Below are 10000 nucleotides of genomic sequence, written 5' to 3' on the forward strand. Positions count from 1 at the left end.
GGTGATGTTGAAGTTTCGAGTTGATCTGCGCATTATGGCTGTTTCGATAGCTGTTTCGCTGGTTTCGTTCCGGTTGTTTCGTTTCGGTGTTTCGAGTTTTTGTACATGCCCGGAAAATTGCGGGTAAAAAGTGTGAACCCGGAATCAGGCTAATCACGTGCGGTACCTACGTTAAATACACCAGTCGCTACCAATAATCCCTCACAAACACCTACTGCAACCTAGGCCCTGTCGCCAAATAGTCAATTTCAGGCTTTTTCGTTACCACTCAGTAGCCAGAAAATCCACTTAACACAAATTGATAGTCCTGTTAAGCACATTAGGGTGCCCTAACTGATCAAGGAAATGCCAGAGGCGTTAATCGACATGATTTTCGGACTTTATAGGAAGAAATCGGTTGAATAAAAGGCGAGTATTACTAAGAGGTGTTTATTTTTTTAAAACTGTAGCTTTACGCTCCTTAATATACAACGCTTGTATGTGAAAAATAAGCAACCGCTTGAGGGACATACTTGTGAGGGCAAAATTACCTGCAAATTTCCGATGATGAGAAAAAGGACAGTGGGGTGTCTGTGCACAGGATGGTTAGAGCGTCGCACCGGAATCGCGAGGTCACGGGTTCAAACCCCGTTGAAGTCCTGAATTTTTCAGACTTCTCTACGCAATTCCAAAAATTGCGCTCATAACTGCGAAGATCATAGCTTCACTTGGTTTTATTCTGTTGCCGAGTTGAAGGGGGGAGGTGGGTTATTAGATGCGAGACGTGTTTAGAAAGTGGACGTTTATTACCTCATTTATCACATACGGGGCAAAATTACTGAATGCTGATTGGGTGAGACGGAGGGCATTTTTTCTTAATCAGGAGGGCACTTTTGGTAATCAAGAGGGCATGATTACTTGGTCCTGACTGGTTAACAGTTACTTATCCAGAGCAAGCGAAGTTGCAAGAGAATGTTCTTCCAGATTCTGACTCTGATGGATTTTTTTTTCTGTTGACAGCAACGATTTACTGAATTGAACTTTAAGCGAAGGAAAGCGTATTTTAAAGTTGATTGCCATTTGTCTCGACATTAGTGAACGGGCTTCTCTCAATAATTTTGGCCTTTATGTGATAAACATGTAATCGCAAATGTGTTCTCTCATGCAATTAAAGATTAATTTCCCTCGTTTTTTCAAAGTTTTCCAAATTGCCCTCGTCGCTGTGAAAACGTTGAAGATACGCGAGAAATAAATCCTTTATTGCCCTCGGACCCATGCGATTACATATACTTGCAGTAACGTCAAGAGAAAATGAGGGGACAGAGAGAGAGGCTCCCGGTCCAGCCCTTGGGATACGTCATGTCCACGAAAGTTATTTTTAGACGAGCGGAAGTCTTTGTTCTGGCGGAAGTCTGTCTTCCGAGACGTCCGCATGCAGGCCAACCTTGGTCTGATGTTTGAAAGAAAATAAATATTCATCAGCCTTCCACGTGCGCCGCCATTTTCTCTTTTCACTAAGAACCTGAGAGCGAGGCAAGACTACATGCGGACGTCACGGAAGACAGACTTCCGCTAGAAGAAATACTTCCGCTTGTCTAAAAATAACTTTCGGGGACATGACCCGGCCAACGCCCTGAGCCTCCCTTTCTGTCCCCTCATTTTCTCTTGCTAACGTGGTCGTAGCCTTCGTTAGCCAGGTACTTCATCACAAGGCTCGCGCTCAGTGTTTTTTGCACTTAATTTATTCTTAGTGAAATCCTTAGTATTAAGAGTAATAGACACTAATTATTGTAAGAACTGTGATATATGCTGTTAGCTGAGAAACGATGTGTTTTTTAACTGATAGCTGGGAATTGTTGATGTACTTTTTAACTGTTAGCTGAGAAATTGTCAAAACTTTAGCAGGCAGCTGAGAAATGTGCGAAAATTTAGCTGATAGCTGAGATTCCAGCTCTCCCATCCTGACCCTCTTCTTTGATCTTAAATGAAATGGAGTTCTTACGATGACCAGACTGAGATCTGGAGAAACGCCAGTGTTTCCTCGTAAAATTACAGGGTTACCAGTTTTTAGGCAACGAGATGCCTCATAGGATCTGGAATGAGATGATTGTAACACTTGTAGGCCAACCGAGGAACAATCTCCTGGGCTCTGTGGGGTGTATGGTATGCATAATTGTTATTCACTTGACTTTAGAAAGTACTTCGTCGCTCAGGGTGTGAGCATTAATATCCTCTGGAACTCTGTGGAAACCGGCAACATTAAAGCATCCGAGAGTCTTTCTCTTTTTAAGTAATTCGAGTTTAAAGTATTTTTTCACTTTTTTGTGATTGTAATTTTATTTGGGTTTTCACCCTTATTGATTTTTCTGGCGGGTTTGTGGAGTTCTTACCGGTAGTTGTTACAACTATGAGTTTAGGGATTGCTGATACGGGCTACTATAAATTTCCGTGGTCTCATCAGCTATGATGTGATTTAATCATGTTTGAATTAGTAAAGGATGACTGTAAAAGCGTATTAACTCGAGTGCAGTTTGGGATTTATGGCCACGAATGATATTTTGAAAGTTCTCAAAATTGCCGTCGTTGTTGTTGTTGTTACTCACAGCCTGTCTTCTCTTGTATAAAGAAGTCATAGACCGTATTCATAAATGACGGCTAAGTAATTAAAATTTTGTCTTTATGCTCATCATCCTCGCTAGCCTCGTTTTCACGAACAAACTTCAAAAGGATTTTTTCTCCGAAGTGAGGCTAGTGAGGATGCTTAGCATTTAATTGGAGTGAAGTGTAGCTATTAGTCTCTCCCCTCGGGGCTTTTCAAGACTAATTTACAATGCTTTACGGGGGTCTTTAGCCAGACTGCTTATCACACAGTTAAGAATAATTTCTTGGTCGCCATTTATGAATACGGTCTATGTTTTCGGCTTCAGAGAAAGACGAAGTCCGGGTAGATCATGTATTCGCAATCCACTCATTTGTTTCCTTTTTTATGATTAGATTACAAAGAAAGAGACAAGTACAGATACTGCGACAATTAGCAAAGCAGCGATAAAGACGCGGCAAGCGTATTCTAAAACAGGACAATTGCTTGTCGAGGAGAAGATAATCAAATCCTTTCGTGGAACTTTCGCCTGTTTGTCTGAAATGATTACTCCTATTATTGTATACTCAACAGAATATATTGTTCTGCTTGGTCAATGACAAATGCATAAATAGATGAAAGAGTGCAATTCAGAAGTTGCTATGGAAACAGCGATGGAGTAATTTTATTGTATACAAACATTGACGTCACATTTCTTTTGAAACCACGGAACAAAAGAAGTCATTGTTTCAACAGCCAATTAGGTTCTGGTTGGCACATTAATAACAATTAAAGGCCCACCTTCAACCGACAGACATTGCGTGCCTCGGAACAATTTTCATATATGAAAATTCCACCCGAATCCGAGATTCATCCAATTAGATCGCTGCGATAAGAAATACGAATTTCCATAACAAAAACGAACGGTCGAAAGGCCTGTCGGTTGAAGGTGGGCCTTTAATAACGTCACGAGAAACATCGCTATATAATAAATAAAAAATCGTATGAACTTGCTCGCCGTTCATTTCGTGATTCATGGTCACTGGTGATTTTTGGAAAGTTTCAAAAAAGGAAAGGAACTTTATTTATTTATTTATCTATTTATTTATTTATGTATTTATTTATTTATTTATTTATTTAATTGTCTAGTCTTCTAGAGCTGTAGCACTTTGGGGACACTAAATTGAAATCAACAAATTAACGCAAATCAAATCAAATGTTGGTTTTGAGGAGAGGGAAAAACCACAGTACCCCGAGAAAAACCTCTTGGAGAAGAGAACCATCAAACTCAAACCAATATGACGCCGAGTCTGGGAATCCAACCCGGACCACATTGCTGAAAGGCGAGTGCTCTCACCACTACGCCAGCCCTGCACAATCAGAACGTCACTCGTGCACTCATGTTTATACGATTTCAACTTCGTTCCCAGGGCTTTTCACCGCCGGGAACCCTGGGACATTCTCTGCGGTGAAAAGCCCTGGGAACGAAGTTGATGCGATTTCCTATACTTATCGCTCCTGTTACTGTTATTTCTCCATTAAATTTTGTCCTACTGCTGTCATTCCTATTACTCCTCATAGGGCCATGCAAAGGAAGACTACAATTCCTTACTGTAACCACGCACGACCCATGAAATCAGCACGACTAAGGCAAGAATTCTCAATTACACACCCAGGGGTCACCCAGATGTCGTGCCAGCAGAGGCCCTTTTACTCACACTTTCACACTTTTAATTATTTTGTAATGTCCTGTCCCATTTTGAGGTCTTTTAGTTTCTTAACCTTTGGTAATAAATTCAGTTTACAGATAACAAAACACGTTTCTTCTTTAAATAAATAGTCTGCAAAAAAACTAATTGCAAATTGCTGTGACGGACGTTTTCCTGCAAGTCATGCATGTCTTGCAGTTGCACTAAGCAAACGTTTATAGACCCATATCATTCAATGTCCAAACCAAAATTTTTTCCCCTGGAACCTCTCATTCAGTGCGAGGCTGGACGGGCAAAGACAATGCAAAGACAAAGTCTTTATTCCCCACGGACTCCAAAATGGCCGCCGAGTGATAAAGGTGAATTGCACACACTAAGATGCTGTTTCCGCTTCATAATTCCTCTTCTTTTCAGTCTAATCTGATGCCAGGTCAAAACATTTTTTGGTTTTATGTTTGCTCCAAAAAGTACCGTAAAATTCGGGAGTTAACAGTAAAAGACAAGGCAAAAGACAGATGAAGAAAAAAATAACATAGTTTTTATATATAATTCTTGAATCGAATTGTTATCGAAAGATTAGTTACAATCGATCGTAAAAGCACGAAAACTCTTGCAGTCTCTGACTTTTATGGATGAAGTAAAAGGTCATGATGTTCTGTCAAAAGGAAGAAATCGATCACGTGCTAGGCAACCATAAAGGTGCACGTGATCACCTTGTGTCAACTGAATGAACTACAGGAAAGAATGTTAATTCTTCGTCGTTTTCAGAGTAAAAAAAACGTACTTTTAAGCCAAAAAACGTCCGTTATTTAACTGAATATTTACATTTCATCTGTCGGATTCCTGAAAAACGTATCTATTTTGACTTCAGGGTCAACTATTTACACAATCGCGAGGATTAGCGGCCATTTGAAAATCTAAACATCTATGAGATACGAAAACAGACTTGGGAATTATCGCAAATCACAATGCTGACAAGCACAAAGGCAAAAGAAATGGTTAATAAATATGGAGTCTTTTACTATCTGAATGTTTTTAGGTTGAGAGTAGAGCGATATTTGTTGAAAAATCTTCGTGATAAAGGAGTATGTCAAGAAAATAATGTAATTTCAGAATCGCGAAAAGCGTGAGGCGTTTCATGTAAACAATCTTCGCACTAGTAAGTCGTAGCAATAAATTGGATTAGCCGGGAAGTTAAAGAAATACTGTTGGCTTCCCAAATAAAATTTTAATACGAAGGGTTAAGGAAGGGTTACGTTTTTACAAACGTTGGCCTTGTAGCACTTATATTTCAACAGACTTAACTTAAAAAGGTAACCCTTCCTTGTACTTGCACATGTTCATTGCCGGGACTTCAACATCTCCAGTTCCCACGGCCTGCTCCTGTCTGACCTTGTAGGTCAGTCGGTGGAGCAGCGGTGATCTAATCCGAAGGTCGTGGGTTCAATTCCCACCCTGGTCAGAGTTTTTCTACGTCCTTGTGTGGGCCCATTTCCATCAGTAGGGCTAATGCTCACATGGTTCATATGGGGTAGAAACTTAGCACTTCACATTACACTCTAATCAGTTAAGTCTGTCTGTTGAAATATAAGTGCTACACGGCCAACGTTTCTTAAAACGTAACCCTTCCTTGTACTTGAACAAAAATCACAGATTCACTGAAGGTGTTTGATTCCTTCTCTGTCTTTGTTGAACCCATAAGTTACCAGATAATTTTCCATTTGGTTTCAGTGTTGTACATAACATCACACTTCGTGAAATATTAGAAATACAGCTCACTTTGAATACGGCTCGACGGCCGAAAGATTGTTGTCGAAGTCCATTAATCGTCGCTTTTAAGATTCCAGATATTTTTTCACCACCTGTCTTGTTTATAACAATTGACGTTCCATTCTTGTGCTCCATAAGGGTGTATTTTGTTTAAAGATGCACTAAAACGCCATTTGCGTTACAATGCCTCTCGACGCCATTGCAGGCTAATTAAATGTCCTCCTGTGTCCACCACAGAAATCTACGCATTACCCCAGCCCCCTCAAACCGAACAAAATACGCACAGAAGACTCTACACACAAAGACACAACTTAACAGGGGAGGGACAGGAAAGATTTTTCATGACACGGAAAAAATTATAAATAATAAACCAACAAATATTACCCATTTTCCGACTGGGATTGCCAAACTGCCAACCCAGTAATTAAGAGTTTTACGATGATGACGCCAGCTATGTGATGCTTCTGTCCTCCAACAGATCATGGGTGACAACAAATCAAAATGCGTGCATCTTGATTGACCTCATTTACATATAAATATAGATAACAGGCAAAAATGAACTAAACTTGAACAAATTCCTTTGATTTTTGGCAAAGCTCAAATTTCAGCGGCGAACTAACGTTTGCCGTTTGGAGATGCTCTCCATTGGTGGAGAATACGGCGTAAAACTTTTAAGTTAAAATCACACCTCTCTGCTTTATCCAGCCCTAACTTAAAGCAATCCCATAAAGCATTGTTTAGATGGGTAATGGGGAAAATCTCTTGGTTATGATGTTAGATCTCTAGTGATTATGACTTCATGGCATGCTGGGGCCATGGGCTTTTAGCGCCCCCTTCTGTAGAAATCTTGTGTTTGAAATAAAGGCAAAAGTAAATTTCAGAAGAGGAAAAGATGTTTTTAAAGTTGACGTCTAAAGCTGATGATTCAAAGATGTAGACAACTAAGAAGCAGAGACAACAGGTTAAAATGAATCGAGAGTTTCATAATGGAAAAAATTCGTTGCACTAGAAGACGTAACGCTTCTCAGACTTCAGACGAGGGGAACTGAGTCTTTGCATTTAGTTTTCGATAGAGTAGGATAAAGATGAAATGTTCCTTGAACTGATAACAAGCCACGCGCCTCCACCTGTTATAAAAAAAATACATATATCGGTATTATGATAGATTTTATAAGTCAAATGAATTTGCTATTTACACACCGCAAAACCCACTGTCAGCTGACATTTCCTTATCTATCCAACAAAAATAAACAAAATGATTTCTTATGTGAAAAAAATTAAGATCGAGCAACTGCGTATTTTTCATCATTATGTTGGAAATATCTCCCATTTTTCGCCAACCAAGAATCTAAATCGTTTTGAAATTTCCTAAGGGGACCTAAAGACTTGCTGCCTGAATTCTGTTGAGATTTTTAGATCACGGCAGTTATGAAAGAATCTTGAGAAGTAACGAAAAGGGAAGCCATAAAAGGGACTTGAACGCAAGACCCCTAGAACGCTGGTGCAGTGGTTTACAATTGAGCTACCCTTTCGTAATTTTGAAAACCATAAACAATCTCAAGTTTTTTCCACGGGAAAGTATATAAAGAAAAGGGAAATCAATGTATGCAAAATGTGTGGTCCATTCTTAATCTTTTTTACTCCATCTAAATAATTATGTTATGCCAGTGTGTAATAAGAATCAAATATTGACTTTTATTGCGTGGGTTTTTGTCAGTTACTGTAATATTCCTTTAAGCTCCACACAAAGCAAATATATTCATGTATTGAGTCAAGCTTTTCTGACAATGAAAGCCCTTTTAATTGCCTATTTTGTCATTTGTTTGGAAAGGAAAAGTTTGGCAACGCATCCAGCTGAATCTGATTACCCTTTTGTGAAAAAAAAAAACAACAGCAAACGCAATTAGTTTCTGGGAATTCAAAATTTTCCGGGATACATCTGTGCTTGTTATGAAAGTCTTTGAAGCGGAGAAAAACTTCCCATTCAAGTGAAATATTAACGAGGTAAGTCAAGTTTATACAAGGAATTTTGAAGAGTTTTAGAAAGTAGAAACTACAGAAGTTTGTGAGCCTCGCTCCTCTCGCTATAAAAGTGTATTTCGATGGTTCCGAGATGGTTAAAAAAGAAAAGCAATTTCATTAATTAACACGGTGAATAAGAAAAGTAATTTTTTCCAACAAATCTAAATTAATAACTCCGCAAAGAATTCGCCCTTGGCCGACTTTTTTCGAAGCTCTATTCAAACCTGCTGACCGAATATTTCCCACAAAGGTCGGTAAAGCCACGGTAATACGAGCAACAAAAACGTCCAGCTTGTCTCGTGATCATGATTGCTGCGAAACTAGTACAAAGGCGATGTTCTGCGTTTTACATCCCACGCACAACCTGTCTTGCAACATTAAAAATGTTTTGCAAGTTGCTGCAGAGTGTTGCTGAGAGTAGAGACCCGTTCCACTTCCTGCCACAAAACAACGTAGTTTTTTGTTGCAAGACAGGTTGTGCGTGGAATGTAAAACGAAAAACATCGCTTTTCGACTAGTTTCGCAGCAACGTTGTGAGACAAATTGAACGTTTTTCTCGCTCGCATTACCGTAGCTTAAAGTTAAGAAAATTTTTGCAAGCGATTTCAAAATTTGACATTTTCGTAATCTTTGTGAGGTCTTTCCTAAATTGATTATATTGCAGTTATTTCTACCGAATAAAAAATCTTTCAGTTGGTCAAATTTAGTTTGTGTTGCCAGTTTGTTCAAGAATAGTTTTCGGTAAGTAGAATTCTGGATTGGTTTTCTTTTGGTCGTCAAAATAAAACGCTCCTTTACCAGTCCGCGTAAAAAAAAAACAGTAGACACATACATTAGAATAAGAAGTTTTACAGCGCTGGATTGAGACAAAGGAAGAATAATATTGTTTGGGCCAGCTAAATCGCTAATTCGGTTTCACGATCAAGGACTCGAAAGGGTTTGGTTTAGAAGAAACAGTAGCGATCAATGATTCTCCAGTCGCGATGGGCGGAGAAAGGAATGATATCTGTTGGAGCGATGCCCTTATGAGCGTAAAGCCAATCGAAAACATGTTCAACGTAAGAAATTTCATCTCGTTATAAAAAGCAAGTTGATTCGTCTTTTTTTTGATAAAACTGATCTGCTTTTAGACAACAAGGCGAACGATTATGGTTAAATTAAGGGTGCGTTCGATTGACCATATTCCGGAATAGGAATACATGGAATAGAAGTTAGAAATCGTTCGTTTTTACAGAGATTCACATTAAAATTGTCAAACACCTGCTAAAATGCTATTTTAAACATATCTTTATTATCCTTGCTGCTTCAAAACGCCAGACATACCGTTTTAAATCATCACCCCGCGTATTCTTATTCCGGAATAGGGTCAATCGAACGCACCCTAAATGATCCTGTGCTGTAATGAAGGCTTTTGCTAAATTAGGGCACAAATCTCTTTTTACTCAGCTGAAGAAACGATATCATATCCGATTCTATAACTGACAGGTGAACATATATAGTTATATCTTGTCACCCATGTTCACGAAATGTGTGTACTTCTGAAGTAATGCTACCCTTGCATGCATTTTTGATTTTGAATTATTATTATTGCCCCCTCAGGGTTTTGGCCCAGAGGTAAAAACCCGAGGAGGCAACCTAGAAGCCCCCTCGTAAAAAGGGAAAATATGTAAATTAGTATGTAAACTGGTAGATATTGCATGGGGTAAAGCAATTTCGATTTGGTCAACCAAGCGCGCAAGCTTGGATCGGTGTTGCTTAACAGGGCGTGCAAGGTGATATCGGTATTGTTCACCGAGTTCGCGAGGTGTTGTGGGTAACTTGAGTCACGAGGCAGAGAGTCACAAGGAACATCGAAGGTCCGGCGTAGCGATTGGAGGTGAGTAATTTTCTGAATTTTCGAATATTTACAGCGATTCCTTTTGAAAATCAAAGATTACAGTAT

General features: G+C 39.2%; 1 protein-coding gene across 2 annotated transcripts in view; it reads left to right on the plus strand.

Moving 5' to 3' along the window:
- The first annotated feature begins 7881 nt into the window (after positions 1–7881).
- The window catches only part of LOC138060115 (neuropeptide FF receptor 2-like), a 9765-nt gene continuing 7646 nt past the window's right edge, over positions 7882–10000 (plus strand). For both annotated transcript variants that reach the window (XM_068905822.1, XM_068905821.1), the window contains exon 1: positions 7882–8040. The gene's annotated coding sequence lies outside the window, so the exon portion shown is untranslated. The remainder of the gene's footprint in view (positions 8041–10000) is intronic.

This window comes from Montipora capricornis, chromosome 8 (assembly GCF_036669925.1).
Source record: "Montipora capricornis isolate CH-2021 chromosome 8, ASM3666992v2, whole genome shotgun sequence".
NCBI lineage: Eukaryota > Metazoa > Cnidaria > Anthozoa > Scleractinia > Acroporidae > Montipora > Montipora capricornis.